The sequence below is a fragment of the Elaeis guineensis genome, chromosome 8 (assembly GCF_000442705.2).
Source record: "Elaeis guineensis isolate ETL-2024a chromosome 8, EG11, whole genome shotgun sequence".
Taxonomy (NCBI): Eukaryota; Viridiplantae; Streptophyta; class Magnoliopsida; order Arecales; family Arecaceae; genus Elaeis; species Elaeis guineensis.
The window spans coordinates 64,405,653-64,413,484 of NC_026000.2; the positions used below are offsets into that span (position 1 = coordinate 64,405,653).

Consider the following 7,832-nt stretch of genomic DNA (forward strand, 5'->3'; position numbering starts at 1 on the left):
AATTGGTTCCATTCGCTAACCTGGCCAATTTAATTGGTGTCTAAGGAAAGCAATGGGGGGACTCCTACCAACCTTACACTTATCTGACTAGTTGGTTGGTCAAGTTCCGACTTGGAGGGCTTGAAGGCTAACTACAGTTAGGAGCTGTCTAGAACTAGGGTAACTTTAGGATAGAGAGTCCACTACGTGCTAACTTGATTGTAATTAAAATCTAACCACAACTAATTATTCTATTAGTTTTAGGACTTCTTAGGATCTCTTCTTTAGAACTCTTTTCTCTCTTCTCTTCACCTCTTAATTAAAAATATATATATATAATCCTTAACAAACTAGGATAGTCCTATATAGACCTTTTAGTTGCATGTTAGGTTGACGATCACTAAAACCCGACTTGCAATATTAGACTAAGAATTAGAAAAGACTCTTAGGACTATCCGAGTTAGAAACATGGCTGCACCTGGTAAGGCTAATCCTCCACACTCATTGAGAGAATATTTCACTCCATCCTCGTATACCTACTCTCCATGCATTCAAGCACCTCCAGTAGAAGCTACCCAATATGAGATTAAGTCTAGCATTATTCAAATATTACCATCATTCTATGGACTTAGTAACGAGGACCCATACAAACACTTGGATGAATTTCTTAAAATATGTTCCACAGTAAAAATCCAAAACTTCTCCGATGATGCCCTTAGGTTGAAACTGTTTCCTTTCTCACTTAAGGACAAAGCCAAGCATTGGTTAAACTCCTTAGACTCTATAACCATTTCAACTTGGGATCATCTTCAGAGAGAATTTCTCAAGAAATACTTTTCAATTGAAAAAATAAATCAAATTAGAAAAGCTATCACTAGTTTTTCCCAATTGGAGGGTGAACTTTTTCATGAGACATGGGAAAGGTTAAGGGACCTCATTCGTAAATGTTCACACCATGCTGTCCCTAAATGGCAACTTTGTCAATATTTTTATGATGGTCTATCGGAGAAACACCGACAAATGGTTGATGCATCATATAGTGGGACGTTCATGCTAAAGAGTGAGGATGAAGCCTGGCAGCTCTTTGAAACACTTAGTGAGAATTTCCTACATCATATGTCTGCCACCTCTAGAGAACAACCCATGCTTCAACAAAAAAAAAGTGGAATTTATCAGATTAGAAATGTCATAGATATCCACAGTAAGGTAGATGAACTGTCCCAAAAATTAGACCGTCTTCTAAATACTAGATAATCCCCAATTCCACCTAACCCAAGCTAAGAAGTTTGTGCATTATGTGCAAGTCCGAACCATTTTGTTAGTGAATGTCCAGCCGCACCTCAATTTCCTGAGTTTGTGCACAAGCAGGTTCAGCAAGCTCAAGTCCAACAAGCTTGCATACCAGGAAATGATCCATATTCGAACACTTATAACCCCGGCTGGAGAAACCATCCAAATTTTTCTTGGAGACCACAACCAGTGGTTGGCCCTGCTACACCTCGACCTCAATATCAGGACCCAATATATAGGCATGGACCATACCATCAATTTCAAAATACTCCTCAACCGTCTACTACTGGTCATAGCTCAGCTTTTGAGGAAAAAGTTCTGAAAGCACTAGAACGATTAGAAGTCAACACTCAGACCCTTAACTCCCACACACAATCCATTGCTAAGCTAGAGACCCAAATAGGTCAACTAGCGACTGCATTCAGTAGGAGGAAAGGAGGAAAATTACCTAGCCAACCCGAGAGCAACCCAAGAGGATAATTTGTGATTGAGAGCTCTAATACCCCAGAAGCTTTTTCTGAACATGCCAAATCAATCATGACTCTGAGAAGTGGGAAGGTTATTGAACATACTAGTAAAACCAATGAGACCGACTCTAAATCTCTAACTGAAGCCAAATCACCCAAGAACAAGGAGAACCTTAAAATAGAGAATGAACCAACTACACCAGAACCATCTTACTTGCCTAAAGCCCCATTTTCGGATGCCCTAAAAGCCCCTATTCCTGCAAATAAGAAGGGAGGAAGACTCGACGAGATGTTGGAATTATTTAAGCAAGTCCAAATTAATCTTTCCCTTCTAGACACAATCAAACAAGTCCCTGCTTATGCCAAATTTTTGAAGAATTTGTGCACCCAAAAACATAAATCTAGATCACAAATCCCAAAGAAAGTATGCCTCACTGAACAGGCTAGTTCTGTCTTCCAGCATGCCACTCCTCCAAAGCTTAAGGACCTAGGAGCCCCCATCATTTTCTGTGTTATAGGAGATTATCACATTGAAAAAGCTCTTCTGGACTTAGGGGCAAGTGTGAATCTTTTATCTAGTTCGGTGTATGAACTTTTTGGATTCGAAGAACTGAAATCCACATCAGTCACACTGCAATTAGCCAACAGATCAATTAAGGAACCACATGGAATGCTTGAGGATGTCTTGGTCAAGGTAGATGAGTTTTACTTTTCAGTTGATTTTTTGGTTCTCGACATGGAACTAAGTGGCAACCCAAGATAAATTCCCATTATCTTAGGATGACCCTTCCTAGCTACGTGAAATGTATGCATTAATTGTAGGACAGGAGTCATGGACATATCATTTGGGAATAAGAAACTGAGACTGAATGTGTTTGGTTCTTCTCAAGGACCATCAATGGATAGTTGCTTCGAAGTAGATACACTAGAAGACATTATAGAAGATGCAACACCCATAATTCTAGCACCAGACCCCTTAGATACTTGCTTGGCTCACTTTGGAGTGTATGACTTTGAGGGATATATGAAAGAAGTTAACACCTTGTTGGATACACCACACGATAAAACCACTCCTCTATGGATAATCAAGTATGAGCCATTGCCCACATTAGCCAGTACACCAATAGTCTCATCTTTAGAATCACCACCTATGTTAGAATTGAAACCCCTTCCTGCTATGCTCAAGTATGTATTTCTAGGACCCAATGACACCCTCCCGGCAATCATTGCATCAGACTTGACCCCTAATCAAGAAGCACAATTGGTTGGTATTCTGAAGGAACACAAAGAGGCTATCGGTTGGTCCATTGTTGATTTAAAAAGAATTGACCCCTCCATTTGCATGCACCATATTCATTTTGAGGTAAATGCCAAACCCCATCGAGATATGCAGAGGAGATTGAACCCAAACATGTGTGAAGTAGTAAAGCAAGAGGTGGTAAAGTGGTTAGATGCTGGAATCATCTATCCCATATCCGATAGTAAATGGGTCAGTCCCACTCAAGTAGTACCTAAGAAATCAGGTATTACTGTGGTTGAGAACGAAGAAGGTGAACTGCTTCCCACTCGCATATCATCTGGATGGCGAGTATACATAGATTATAGAAAACTAAATACCGTTACTAGGAAGGACCATTTTCCATTGCCCTTCATCGACCAAATCTTAGAACGGTTAGCAGGACAAAGTTTCTTCTATTTTCTTGATGGTTATTCAGGGTACAATCAAGTACCTGTATTTTCAGATGACCAAGAAAAGACTACCTTCACCTGCCCCTATGGCACCTTCGCTTTTCGGCATATGCCATTCGGGCTCTGCAATGCACCCGCTACATTTCAACGGTGCATACTGGCCATTTTTTCGGATATGGTGGACAAATGTCTTGAAGTTTTTATGGATGATTTTTTTGTGTTTGGAACCACCTTTGAGGATTGTCTCCATAATCTTTTCAAAGTTCTTAAACGGTGTATGGAGATAAATCTCATCCTAAGTTGGAAAAATAGCCATTTCATGGTACGAAAAAGAATTGTATTAGGACATATTATTTCTGAAAGAGGGATCGAGGTAGATAAAGCCAAAGTTGAGGTCATTTCAAAACTACCACCCCCTACTTCGGTCTGACAAATACGATCCTTCTTAGGTCATGCCAGATTTTATAGACGCTTCATCAAAGACTTTAGCAAGATTTCAAGACCCCTGTGCAATCTGTTGGCCAAGGACACACCATTTGTCTTTGACGAAGACTGTTTGAAAGCATTCAACACATTACAAACAGCCCTGACAATAGCACCCATAATAAAACCCCCTGACTGGTCCATTCCATTTGAGATTATGTGTGATGCCTCTGACTTTGCAATAGGTGCCGTCTTAGGCCAAAAAATCAATAAGAAGCCACATGTGATCTATTATGCTAGCAAGACTCTTTTCGATGCCCAATTAAACTACACCACAATAGAAAAAGAGCTACTAGCAGTAGTGTTCACCTTTGAAAAATTTTGCTCATATCTGTTAGGGTCTAAGGTTCTAGTTTAGTTTGATCATGCGGCTCTGAAACATCTCCTCTCAAAGAAAGATACTAAACCATATTTGATCAGATGGATCCTTCTTTTACAAGAATTTGATCTGGAAATCCGAGATAAGAAGGATTTGAGAATGTGATAGTTGATCACATCTCCAGGATCTTAGTTGAACACACGATAGGCATAGATGAGGTCAAAGAAAAATTTTCTGACGAACAACTTTTCGCAATCTCCTCTAGCCATCCTCCATGGTTTGCCCATATTATCAATTACTTGTCAACAGGATAAGTACCTTCTCATTGGACAAAATAAGAAAAAGATCAATTTTTCTCACAAATTAAACATTATTTCTAGGAGGAACCTGAACTATTCAAATACTGTCCTGACCAAGTTATTCGTCGTTGTGTCCCCGAGAGTGAATTCCAAAGCATTCTCACTTTTTGCCGTTCTTCGACATGTAGGGGACATTTTAGTAGAAGAAAAACTGCAGCAAAAGTGCTGCAGAGTGGGTTTTATTGGCCAACGCTTTTCAAGGATGCACATGAATTTGGCCGAAGTTGTCTACAATGTCAGCAAACAGAAAATTTATCCAAGAAGGATATGATGCCGCTGACATCCATTTTAGTAGTAGAAATCTTCGATATTTGGGGGATTGATTTCATGGGACCTTTTCCAGCCTCGTTTCGATTCGAATATATTCTGGTGGCAGTTGATTATGTGTCAAAATGGGTGGAGGCAATAGCTACACGGACTAATGATAATAAAGTTGTAACAAGTTTTATCCAACGAAACATCATTAGTCGATTTGGCTTCCCAAGGGTGATCATTAGTGATGGGGGGACTCATTCTATGAATAAATATTTTGAAGTACTTATGAAAAAATATAATATTACACATAAAGTGGCCACACCATATCACCCCCAAACTAATGATCAGGTAGAGGTGTCAAATAGGGAGATTAAACATATCCTAGAAAAGATGGTTAGGCCCGATAGAAAGGATTGGTCTCTTCGCTTAGATGATGCATTATGGGCTTACCGTACAGCTTTTAAAACCCCTATCGGTATATCACCCTACCGATTAGTTTATGGCAAAGCTTGTCATCTGTCGGTTGAATTAGAACATCATGCACTCTGGGCCATACGAATGTTTAATTTTAATATGAAGAATGCAGGTTCTAATCGAAGGTTGCAAATCAATGAACTGGAAGAACTTCGCAATGATGCATACGAGAGTTCATGAATTTACAAGGCTCGAACCAAAGTATTTCATGACAAATATATCTCTAGAAAATCATTTGAGCTAAATCAAAAGGTATGGCTTTTCAATTCCAGGTTACATCTTTTTCTCGATAAACTTCGATCCCGATGGGATGGACCTTTCATTGTCACACAAATATTTCCATATGGAGCAATTGAAATTCATGACCCCTGGAATGGCAATATATTTAAGGTAAATGGCCAACGTCTGAAGCCATATGTAGATGAAATTGCACATAAAGAACGAATCGACACCATCTACCTGTATGATCCACTTTATAATGAATAATAAACTTGACGTCTGGCTGAAGACATAAAACTTAGCGCTTGTTGGGAGGCAACCCAACGATTTCATATTTTTTTTACTTTACTGCAGCTGTAAAAATTTAGAACAAAAGCCTATTAATCAATGAAGCTATCTTCAACTTCTGAAGCAAAATTATCCCAGGTGCACTCTCTCTTTTTATTTTCTTTGCTTTCCTACTCCATTGAGGATAATGTAGATTAAGTTGGGGGGGGAAGGAAATTAATCAAATCCTTGAGTATAGTCAGAAATAATTAGTTTTGTGTATCTAAATTTTATTATGATTAAGAGTCAATTAGACATCCTAATCAATGAATGATTAACGGTGAAGATAATTTTAGAGATACTGAAGAATAAATTATTAAGAAAACCCAATGAATGGTAGGGTTTAGACTAGACCAAATTTTAAGAGTGATTCTACAACCCTCTTCTTACTGATCTCAATAAAGAATCTGCTTCATGAGAGATTGGGTGAAAAGGTCGAGGTATGCAAAAATTTCTTTAAAATTTACTTTAAAAAAAAATATTGGTTTTCTACTGAGTAACCAGGCCCCTTCGCCTAAGTAAGCATTGTGGTTCACGTAAAAAGGTGGGCAATATTAAATAAAAAAATAAAAAAATAAAAAAAATAGTGAATAATAAGGGGACTAAATTGCAAGAAGATAATAAACCTCTCTCACATTAAGTTAGAGAATTTAAAGAGTAAAGTGGAGAGTTGGTGAAAGAAAAGCTCTTAAAATTTTTTAGTTAATACTCATCCACTAATTGGGTCAAATTGATAATCCAATGAAGTATCTCTTTAATGGTCTGACCAGGTATCATCTATCTTTTGGGATGTCTAACCTAACTTTTTATTCAAGATCGAGTCGATACACAATGCTGATATATCTATTTTACTCGAGGACGAGCAAAATTCAAGTTGGAGGATGTGATAAACACTTAATTTAAGTCATTTAAAGCAGAAAATTATATTTAATTTATTTTATTTATTAAAAATTTGATGCTTCTTTTATTTTATAGGAAAGGAATCGTCGATACAAAGAGTTGGATTCGCAGATCAAAAAGACTCAAGTTTGAAGAAAATTGGACTTAAAATAAAATTAAAATAAAAGAAGGATGCATATGGTATTATAGAAAATGAAGATACTATGCAAGGAACCCAAAAAGGATATAGGTGTCATTTAAAAGAAACAAAAGTTTCTTTTTGTAATCAAAAAGCCTAACAGAGTGAGCACGCGGCAGAGCGAGCGAGCAGCATGGCAGGTTCGCGGGGAGTTGTGCTGGCAGACACAGTGGCGAACAGACGTTCATTAAAGAAAAAATATAATACTTGAAAATACTTCAAGAGGAAGAATTTGTATTTTCTTTATCTGCTTGTGATCTTTCCATCTCATCCATCCATCTTTTAGTCTTTAGTATTTTCTTTAGTCTCACATCTGAATATCATGTAAAACTCATCCCTCCTAACACTTATAAAAAGGCTCTTGTACTCCCATTTGAGGATCATCCCAGAAATCCTTCTAGACCCTTGCATAGAGGAAGAGAAAGGGACTACTCCATGAGCAGCTAGGCTAGCAGTCTCGGGAGTGGAGAAAAATTTTGTAACGACACAGAGTGGGTTTATTGTTTTAAACTTTCTTGTATTTTTTTATATGCAATAAAGATTATGCTTTTTATTTAAATCGTCATGAGTTCTTTATTTGCTTTCTTTTATATGCTTTTATTTATGCTTTCCTGTTAGATTAATATTAGAAACAACTTTTACTTTCCGGAGACACACCGTGATCTACAGGTATGGGGCGTGCCAAGAAAAGAAGAGTTGTTTATCTAGTACTTTCTGAAGACGCATCATGATCTACGGTATGGAGTGTGCCGAGGAAAGATAGGTATTTTTCTTAAGATTAATCGCATCTATTTAATTAAAAAAAAAGAGATACAACTCTACTAGTGCAAAATTAATTCAAAACTCCCGAGCTCTTTATTTTCTAATTACATCAATTTTAAGATAATTTATTT

The 7,832-nt window shown here is 37.6% G+C and overlaps 1 non-coding gene across 1 annotated transcript; it reads right to left on the bottom strand.

Annotated features, from left to right (window-relative positions):
• Positions 1-835: 835 nt before the first annotated feature.
• LOC140851329 (small nucleolar RNA R71) lies at positions 836-941 on the bottom strand. Its single transcript, XR_012134081.1, has one exon. It is a non-coding gene; the product is annotated as a small nucleolar RNA R71 (small nucleolar RNA).
• Positions 942-7,832: the final 6,891 nt, after the last annotated feature.